This window comes from Thamnophis sirtalis, unplaced genomic scaffold, assembly GCF_051295495.1.
Source record: "Thamnophis sirtalis isolate CommonGarterSnake01/CBP01778 unplaced genomic scaffold, rThaSir2_p1.2 scaffold_3, whole genome shotgun sequence".
Lineage (NCBI taxonomy): Eukaryota > Metazoa > Chordata > Lepidosauria > Squamata > Natricidae > Thamnophis > Thamnophis sirtalis.
This window is the reverse complement of record NW_028261383.1, coordinates 34,365,144-34,374,919: the sequence shown is the minus strand read 5'-3', so window position 1 is coordinate 34,374,919 and position 9,776 is coordinate 34,365,144. Positions and strand designations below refer to the sequence as shown.

Sequence of the window (9,776 nt, the reverse complement as noted above, 5' to 3'; positions counted from 1 at the left end):
TTAACTTGCACCAAAGAGCTACTAACACAAGGAATGAATACCAATTCCGCCTTCTTCCTTATCAAATCTCGGCGGTCATTCCGGTCTTCTCCTCTCGCCTTCCAAGGGGAATTTGCAGCGCAAGCGGGTCGCTTGGATCACGAAGCGCGCGCGGAAGTAGCGGGAGGGAAGAAAAATAAAAAGAGGGGAAAGGCGGCGGTTCTTACGACGGCAAAGCCGGAGGCGCACGAGCAGCTTTGGCTTTCCACTTAGTTCCACGCGTTTCCATGAATTGACACGCGGAAAACCCTACGCCGTCCCCAAGTTGCCAGGCGAGCTTCCCTCTCTCTCTCTCTTCGGGGTTAGTTTCAAAATGCCTGGCTGGGCGCGCGTGGCTCCTTCGCCGCCGAGCGAGACGGAGGAGTGACCCGGGATTCCGCTTCTGGGCCACCTGGAGGATGTCCGTCCAGTCGTCCAGTTCCTTGAAGGATCAGGTTGCAAATCCCGGATAGACTGGGAAAGCCGGTGCACCGCTGAAGCGGAGACAGTTGCCGCCCGGCTTGCAAACAGCAACGGCAACAGGAAGGGGCTGGATCAGCTCTCTCGGTCAGGGCTGTGCGTGGTCTGCAACGGCGGGCGAATAGGAAGAAGCGGCAAAAAGGGAGGGGGAAAAAAGGCGGCCCTCTGTAAATGGAGCTGCGGGTGTGTTTAGTTATACATTAATTTATTCCCCTTGGAGAAGTTCAGTCGCCGAAGTACTTTTCTACGGGTCTGATAGCAGTTTTCAACCGCTAGCCCGACCAGAGTGAGAACTTCCGCATCCTAAGTATAGGGCAGGGGTCCGCAACCTTAAATACTCAAGAGAGCCATTTGGATCGGTTTCCCACAGAAAAGAAAACACCGGGAGCCTGACTGTTTCCTGAGCGGCCACAAAACTAGCATATGTAGTTGAATTAAAGATTCTGTTTTCTTCTGCAACTTTTCTTTTCTTGGATTTATCCATGGTTGGGCTACGGGGTGGTGGTGTCAAAAAGCTTAATAAATTGCGCATCAGTGGGTGTCGAACATTGGCAGTTGTGATACATATTTTGAGTGACAGGGAGCCTCAGCAGAGGGGTGGAAGAGCCACGGGTTGCTGACCCTGGTATAGGGTCTCCTGACTTGAGCAGCAGGATGGACTAGATGACCTCCAAGATCCTTTCCAAATCTATTATTCTGTTAGACTAGGTTCGGATTGTTTCAGAACTCCAGCTATGCCATGTCAGCCACCCGCTGGGAGCTACCCTTTAGAAAGGAGGAAAGAGATAGGAAACTTGCCTTGACAAAGACCATGTCCTTTGGTGTAAACTGTAATATCCTTTCAGATGGAAAAGGCCACCATCATTAGGACTTTCTTGGTAGTCTCTTGATGGGAAAAAAGAAGAAGAAAAGGACTGATCCTTCAAATAATATTTCTGTAATTTTTTAAAAATCAGGCTAATGTTGATGTCTTCAAATATACAGTCACTGAGTCCATTTTTGAAATCAAGATTTTGGTCTTTTTTTTAATGTAACCATCAGTATCCACCAAGCTCTGCTTTCAGTATTTAAATGATTGTATGAAAGCCTCACATTTCAAAGAGTTAGTTCAGTGTTCACAGCCTTTCATACCTGGTGGTGTGTATGAAAAGTGGCAGTTTAGGGGAAAACATTTCCTCATAGTCCTCAACTTACAACCACAACCAGCACCAGAACTTCCATTGCTAAGCAAGGCAATTGTTAAGTGAATCATGCCTGATTTTAGCACTTAGCACTTAGACTTATATACCACTTCATAGTGCTTTGCAGCCCTCTCTAAACGTTTTAGAGTCAGCCTATTGCCCCCAACAATCTGGGTCCTCGTTTTACCGACCTTGGAAGGATGGAAGGCTCAGCCGACTTTGGGAGGGTCAGGATCAAATTGCTGGCAGTGGGCAGAATTAGCCTGCAATACTGCATTCTAGCCACTGTGCCACCACAGTACCACCTCTTTTGCCATGGTGGTTAAGTGATTCGCTGCTCTTAAGTGAATCATACAGTTATTGACTCCTGCTTCACCCATTGACTTTGCTTGTCAGAAGCTGGCTAGGAAGCAAATAGTGATCACATGACACAGAATGCTGCAACCTTCTTGAATACATGCTGGTTGCCACATGCCTGGATTTTTATCACATGACCATGGGGATGCTGTGATGGTTGTAAGTGTGAGAACCAGTCAGAAGTCACAAGTGCTGTTGTAACTTTGAATTGTCACTAAATGAAAGGTTGTAACTTCAGGACTATGTGCATCCTTTAAGTATTCTCTTGTCATCATCCTGCAAAATGTTATTAGCAACAAAACAATTCTCATATCTAGGCTTAGAAGATTGGAGATGCTCAGCCACACAATAGAGCTGGTATGTACAAACATTCAGCTTGACTAGATGCTTTTCACTGTGTGGTGAAAGTACCATTTAGAAGGGCAGGGTTTTTTCCCCTATATAATGTGAACATTTTAATTACTTTCTTTCCATGGTGTTCGTTTTAAGAATTTTGACTTATGATTATAATGAAGCCTGGATATCTGACCCAATTTTACAATCTCTCCCCCCCCCCACCAATTGTTAAGCAAACCAATGATTTGCTGTGGGTGCAGTTTTGCTGAAGACCAGAAGTAAGTGCCAACTGTCAACAAAACCATTGTAAAGCACAATTATGTGGTCATGAATGCTGCAAATGGCTGTAAATGCAGCCATGTTGCTTAGTGCCCAAAGTTTGGTCACATGACAGGAGTGGGGGGGATGACCATTGGAACCTCAAATCCAAGTTTTAACTAGCCCCAAGGTAGGAATTTTGAATGGTCACCAAGTAATTGTCAAGGACTATTGAAACGGATCCAGTGCTAGATGGCCAGATTCCTGCAATCCAAATCTTTCTCCAATTTTTCTGCCTTGCGTTTCTTTTTAGTTGTATAAATTGAGATGAGTAGTTTTGTGTTCTGTCTGGCCATGGAGCAATGCCTTTTCAAGACCCATAATTGAGATGGATGATAAGCAAGATGTGGAAAGATTATGATTTTTGCTGCTCTTTGTAATTTTTGGAAGTGTGAAAATTCCTCTGTCATAATAATACTAATTGTTGATAAGACAGACAAAAAAGTCTGAATAATGGATGTGGCAGTACCTGGACACAGCAGAATGGAAGAGAAAGAACTATTGGAGATAACAAAATACAAAGACTTATATCTATAGAATTAGAAAGGCGGTGGCAAAAGAAAATAAAGGAAGTATCAATAGTAATACACTCCTTGGGTGCAATCCCAAAACAACTGGAACACCACTTGGACACCACCAGCTTTGACAAGTTCACCATCAGCCAATTGCAAAAAGCAGCTTTATTTGGGACAGCTTACATCCTGTGACGATACCTTTAATCAAATATTCACATTTGTCTATCCCAGGTCCTTGGGAAGGACTCAATAGGTGGACAAAAATTCCAAATGCAGTCCGAGTATCTGGCTGAGCATGTGACAAACAAAAATTTATTAAGCAAGTATGCTGCATGACTCAATGATTTTACAGTGAAATAAAGTACAATAAAATAAAAAAGTAAAGATAAAAAAAATGGCAAGCATGATGAAATAAGGGGTCTCACTCTCCCAGATCAAAGGCTGGAATGAAAAGGCATTAAACTATGTTGCTTCTCAGTAAAATAAAGCATGTTTTATTCTATTTTTAAGTATTAATCTGCAATTTGGATTTCTATTTCGGTTCTGAAGTAGAATGAAATTTGCAGTAACGTTGAAAGAAGATTGTAGGACAGTGATGGCTAACATTTTTGGTGCTGAGTGCCCAAAGCGCATGTGTGCAACCCCAAAATGCAATGCGAGCATCCCTCCACGCATGCCCCCTGCCCCCTATATGCGCATGTATTTCCCACGCATGCGCCCCGTGCCTCATTTTGGCTTCCAGGTTGGTGCAGGCGGCCTTCCAGGCCCAAAACAGGGCACGGGGTGGGGGCGTGCACATGTGCGCAAGCCCCAAAATCAGGCCCAAAACAGGGCACGGGGTGGGGGCGTGCACATGTGCGCAAGCCCCAAAATGCAATGCGAGTGTCCCTGCACATGCACCCTGCCCCCGCGCATGTGCGACAGAGGCCTAAAAATCAGCTGGGCGGCACGTGCGCATATGTGCTATAGCTGGCCTGGGGCAATGGCTGGCACATGCGCCATAGGTTCACCATCACAGTTATATGGCAAGACGATAGTTCAGTGATCAAACATGTTCTGCTTGCAAGTCATTCTCAGTTCAAGTAGAAAATACAACCCTCCTAGAAACTTAATATTTGTATTTTACTACTTAAGTGCCCTTTTAAAAAATGAACATTGTACCATAATTTGGTTATTTATTCTTATGGGAGAGCTTTGGAAACTAAACATTAACACTTCTTTATGATCTGTGGAAATTGATGCACAGTGATTAACATTTGTCATGGTCCTGCTTGAAGTTTCATCTTGTTCCTGCCCACAGCCAATGAGCATCTAAGGTGTCACAATGTCTTCTGTTGGCCCCTGCCAAAGAGAAAGCTCAGGAAGTACATTATGAGGTGCCGGGACCTGATTGGATATCCTTCCTACATCAGAACTTGCAACTCTTAGTACACCAGCAGACTATCAGTGGGATGAAGAGAACTGGAGCTCCAGACACTAAATGAAACCAACGCTCAAAGCCACAGTGGCTTTCTCCGGTGGAAAAAACTGAAATAACTTGGAAACTTTGGGGCAATGGCTGCTGCTCACAGACCAAGACGCAGGACTCGGGTTCCAAGGAAAAAGAAACAGACCAGAGGCAGGAAGGGAACACACCGGAAGCTGTTGCCAAAGTGCAGAAAGCAACGTAGAAAACAAGGCAAGCAGGGAACAATGGTGGTGAGAAAGCTAGGTGGGCCTCAAAAGCCAGGTCCGAAGCGACCTTATGATGAGTTTATTTCTAAAGTCCTGCGTCGGCTGCATCGGGACAAAATACCCATCTCAACCAAAGCAAAGGGAAAGATGATCTCCTTCATAAGGAAGTTCTACAACAATGTGTCTGAGAAGGCCCAGTGTAACAAGAAAGTCAAGCAGAGCTGTACCATCGGCTCCAAGGAATTACAAAATGCATTAAAGAAAGTGATGCGCAAAAAGCAGGCCATGGATTTGGTCCAAACTATACGCAAAGAGCCACGACGCTATTAGAACCGCTCCTTCCTATTTCCTTTGGTTGGCCCTTGGTGACATCTACAAACAAGAGGAGGGGAGAGTGAGCCAGCCTTCAAAACAACGCCCCCCCCTTCAAAATCTAGTTTCCACCTGATGAAAAGTCCTGACAATACTCTAAAGATACTGAGACTCTCTTCCTTTTTAAGGAACATCTCACGAAACCACAGGAACCAACAACCTTCTGACCTGCAGAAAACTCCACATCACTGGAAAAAAAAATCTTTGGAAAAGAAACATCTTATTCTTAGGAGTATAATAAAATGGGGTTTTACCAGGTCATTTCATGCTTATATGGTTTTTTTCCCCCCTTTTAAATAATGTTGGCTGCAGTGTGACTTGAAAACCCAAACCTTCTTGCACACTGAACATTAGAGAGCAGGGACAAAACAGGTAGATGTAGCACTTCTGAAAATTGTTATGAGATTTGGAGGTTTAGTTAAAAGTCACTGCCTAGTGAGTTTTTGATGATTACCCAAATGGAAGATTTCATACTTGCAACATAACTTGGATATCTGAGTTTATTTAGAAACAAGAATGGGATTAGGTACTTTGAGCTCTTCAAATCCTGTTGTTGAAAGAAATGTCCTCCTGGGTTCGGCTCCAAGTGGGGGAAAAGACACTGGAGACATGGAGGCTACTTGGAAAGATGGTTTTAATGGTGGACAGGACCACATGGCTTGAGTCCTGAACAGAAAAGGTGATCACATACTTCAATGTTGGTGGAGAAGAAGAGAAGGGCTGAGGGAGGGGCTTGCTAGGCTTTTTATAACCTGTTCAGTCCCATCTCTCTGTTTCCTGTTCCTGTGTAAGAAATGTATTCTGATTGGTTGTCAGACTCTCATGGGGCCATGCAGGGACAACTCTCTAGGCTGTGTTTTGAATCCAGGTTTGGTTGAGTTCTCAGATACCATGTGGTCAGTTGAGTAAAGGGCCAATATTATGCTTTTAATACCATCTCCCTGCAGCTGAAGTGGAGAAGCCTTTATTATGTAAAGTAGACTAGCTTGGCCTTCTTAATGGCCCATTGACAAAATGGGGATGGGCAGGAAGCTACAGGCAGCTATTCTGTCTTTTAAAACATGTTTATTTCTTTTCACATCCAGAGAAATATTCTGCCTTTTCAATATTTCCTAGGATATTTCATTTTTCTGGGAAAGGGCTGGGTGATAACTTCCTACACTGTTTATGAATGTAAATGATTGGTGTGCCTCAGAAATACCAATATTCTCCTTCCTAGGAAACAATCAGGTCACAATCTTAGGTGGTTTCTTGAAACAAACAAATTTAGGCTTGCAAATAGAATAGAATAACAGAATTGGAAGGGACCTTGGAGGTCTTCTAGTCCAACCCCCTGCTTAAGCAGGAAACCCTACACCACTTTTTGTTTTCAAATAAATTGTTCAGTATACTGCACTGAGAATCAGGGGTGTCTGCAGGGGGTTCAAAAAAACTCAAGATAGGCCCTTGCTTTTATGTGAACATAGTACACGTGTTACAGGTAAAAACAGCTATATTCAGGGGGTTCACAGGACGGGTGGAAAATGGTTGAAGATACCTCAGTTCCAAGACAGAGGCCATCTTGATCACAATCCATTTATTAAATGGATCCTATCTACCTTAAATCCAAATTCCATGCCAGCGTGGCCTTGAACTTGTTCTGAAGCTGTAACTATATTTATCTTATATTCTCTATTACACTTACATGTGTCTACATTAGTTACCATTGTATAATCATGTCTATTCAGCCCTTGTACCCAGGCCACATTTCCAAGTTAAGTCATACACTGTGAGTTTGAAAAAAACATGACAGGAATTGGTTTGGATTGGGGCAGGACCTGGCAATATGAAGAAAACAGGAAGCTTGTTAATACTATAGTAATTTCTCAGTGTCAGAGCTAGTTCAATAATTCCTGTTTGAGAGTCAGAAAACATAAGGGTATCAACCTATTCATGAACGAATAGCAAAGTATGCTGTGACTTGGAATGTATTTTAGGATAGCTGATGAAGGGGATGAAACTGCATGGCATTATATGGTTGTATAGAAATAGCCATCAAGCTGTTGATCATAAACATTTTAATGTAACAATGACAGCTTAGCTATAACAAAGGCAAAGATAGCCAACCAATCAGGTCTCCCCGTGTAGCCCCATTTGCATGATGCTGCCTATAAGTGACATTGCCTCAAAAATCTGATGACATTTCAGGCAGAAGCTTCAAGAGAAAAGAACAATGGCTGCCAAACAGCAAGGCAAAAAGAAAGCCAGAGATGCAAAGAGAAGGAAAATCCAGAAAAAGCACCAACTAGCGAAGCGGAAGCAGAAGAAACTGCAGCCAAGGAAACAGAAGAAGCAGCAGACTCGTCCTAAGCGTCGGGTCAAGCGGTCCTCTGCCCCCAAGTCAGCGGACAGTGGTCCAGAGAGGATCTGCTCCCCAAGGCTCTTTGCCGCCAAGGTCTTTCGGCAGATGCCCAAGGTCAGGATGGAGATCAAGGCCAGGAGCCTGATGAAGACCTTGTTGACCGATGTCTATGACCATGTGGCCACAGAGGTGGAGAATTTGAGCCAGAAGAACGAGCTGTCCAATATCACGGGCACTGATGTTCAAGCTGCCTTGAAGGAAGCCATGACCAAGGAAATGGCCAAACACTCAGCCGAGCCCATCAGTACTGAATGTGCTTAGAAAAACAACCTCCCTTCTCCCTCAGGGACCCAAAGGGAGAAGACCAAAGATCTTAAAAAATATCCAAGAAACTTTATCATATTTTCCTGCCCTTCTACGCATAAGAAATCCTGTAGTCCACCTTTCAAACTAAGGCACCATCTTTCACCTCCGCAATTGTTACTCGGAAACAACAGGAAGGAAGTTAAAAGTGATGACTTGGACAATGGCCTCTTTTTTTGAGGAGAATTTCATCAGCGTCTAAGCCAGAACCTCAAGGCTAAGAAAGATGAGCCATGATTAAATAACTGTTCGAAATAATTGTTTGTGAGGTGTTTGCAAAAAAGAAAAAACATCATATTATGTACAATATGTATGTATCTCCAAATAAACCAGGATTTTAGCAACTACATTCAATGAATTTTTTTAGTGTTTCCTTCTCTCTTTAGGGGATTTGTCCCTGGGCTTTTATTTTAATCAGCTACTTAAAAATTTGACTTGCAGCAGTATCAAAAGGATAATATTAAGGACAGGATAATTCACAATAATCATGCTATGAAAATGAATTTCCATTGAGTTTGTCCTACAGCCTATCAAATTACGGCTGCGATTAACTATACATAATAAATATCAGTAAATTAGGAGGTGGCAGCACTATTTTTTAAAAAAGGAGTCAGTTAATTTTAATTAAAAAAAAAAGGAACTATTTGGCCCCAGGAACTATAAATATCGTCCAAACGTCTAGCGGCTTGACTGGATGTTTAGTTTTCCAATTGTGATGCAGTTATGCCTTGTGGCTGCCGGGAGTTCAACAATTAGATATTTACTATGGCGCATTAATTCTCCGAAGAACGTGAAGGAATCTATACGTGTCACAATGGTTTTGCAAAATCAAATTCCGGTTCGTGTGTTGGGGAACGAAATGGAAGTATAAAGGGCCTCTTTTCAGAAGCTTATTAAGCGAGTGTCAGGATGGCCGAGTGGTCTAAGGCGCCAGACTCAAGGTTTCACTCCTTCCCAGTGCTGGGTGTTCTGGTCTCCGAATGGAGGCGTGGGTTCAAATCCCACTTCTGACAACTCCCTTTTTTTTTCTCCCCAATTGGTCTTTTTTTTCTATATGTCCAATAAAAATGTATCAAACCTATATGTCTAGAAAACAACTGAATTTTAAACATTTTTTTCGATCTTTTCATTTTATGGACGCGTTCACCTTTTATTTCACTTTCACTTTCCCCTTGCTTTAGCGAAGAAGCATTTTGCGGGGTAGAGAATTTGAGGCCGGCTACACAGAAGGGAATCCCGCTTCCCATTCCCTTTTTCCTTTAAAATTCTGATCTCTGAATTTTAGAAATGAAAATCGCCAGCTCTTCCTGAATGCTTTATCGTAGCGTTTCATAGAAAAGAAACCTCAGGTTATATTTCTGCTTGCTGGGGAAAAAAAACCCCAAATTTAAAATCTCCGAATGATTATAACACTATATTTCATTGGGCCTCATTGTAATTTGTCAGAAAATAATTATATTTATCAGAAAATATAGAATGCCCCGTTTGGACTATGTCAGGACTAAAGAAAACGCTTATTGCAAGTTCCCTGGTGGTCTAGTGGTTAGGATTCGGCGCTCTCACCGCCGCGGCCCGGGTTCGATTCCCGGTCAGGGAATTTCTTTTCCTTCATAAATCAATGTTCATTAACGAAAAACCTTATTTTATTTTTTAAAAGCTCTTTTCATCGTTTACTATACATTACTAAAAAAAACCTGCTGTAGTACCTGCCTCAATTTCAGCCAAAGAAAGCAAAAACAAAAATTGATCACTCCTCCTCCTAGAAACAATACTTCGTTTATTTCTAGAATAATCAAAAGGTTTTTTTAACACCAGTGAATA

At 42.7% G+C, this 9,776-nt stretch overlaps 2 non-coding genes across 2 annotated transcripts; both read left to right on the top strand.

Annotated features, from left to right (window-relative positions):
• Nucleotides 1-8,858: 8,858 nt before the first annotated feature.
• Nucleotides 8,859-8,968, top strand: TRNAL-CAA (transfer RNA leucine (anticodon CAA)). Its single transcript has 2 exons — nt 8,859-8,896; nt 8,923-8,968. It is a non-coding gene; the product is annotated as a tRNA-Leu (tRNA).
• Nucleotides 8,969-9,480: 512 nt separating this feature from the next.
• On the top strand, nt 9,481-9,552 carry TRNAE-CUC (transfer RNA glutamic acid (anticodon CUC)). Its single transcript has one exon. It is a non-coding gene; the product is annotated as a tRNA-Glu (tRNA).
• Nucleotides 9,553-9,776: the final 224 nt, after the last annotated feature.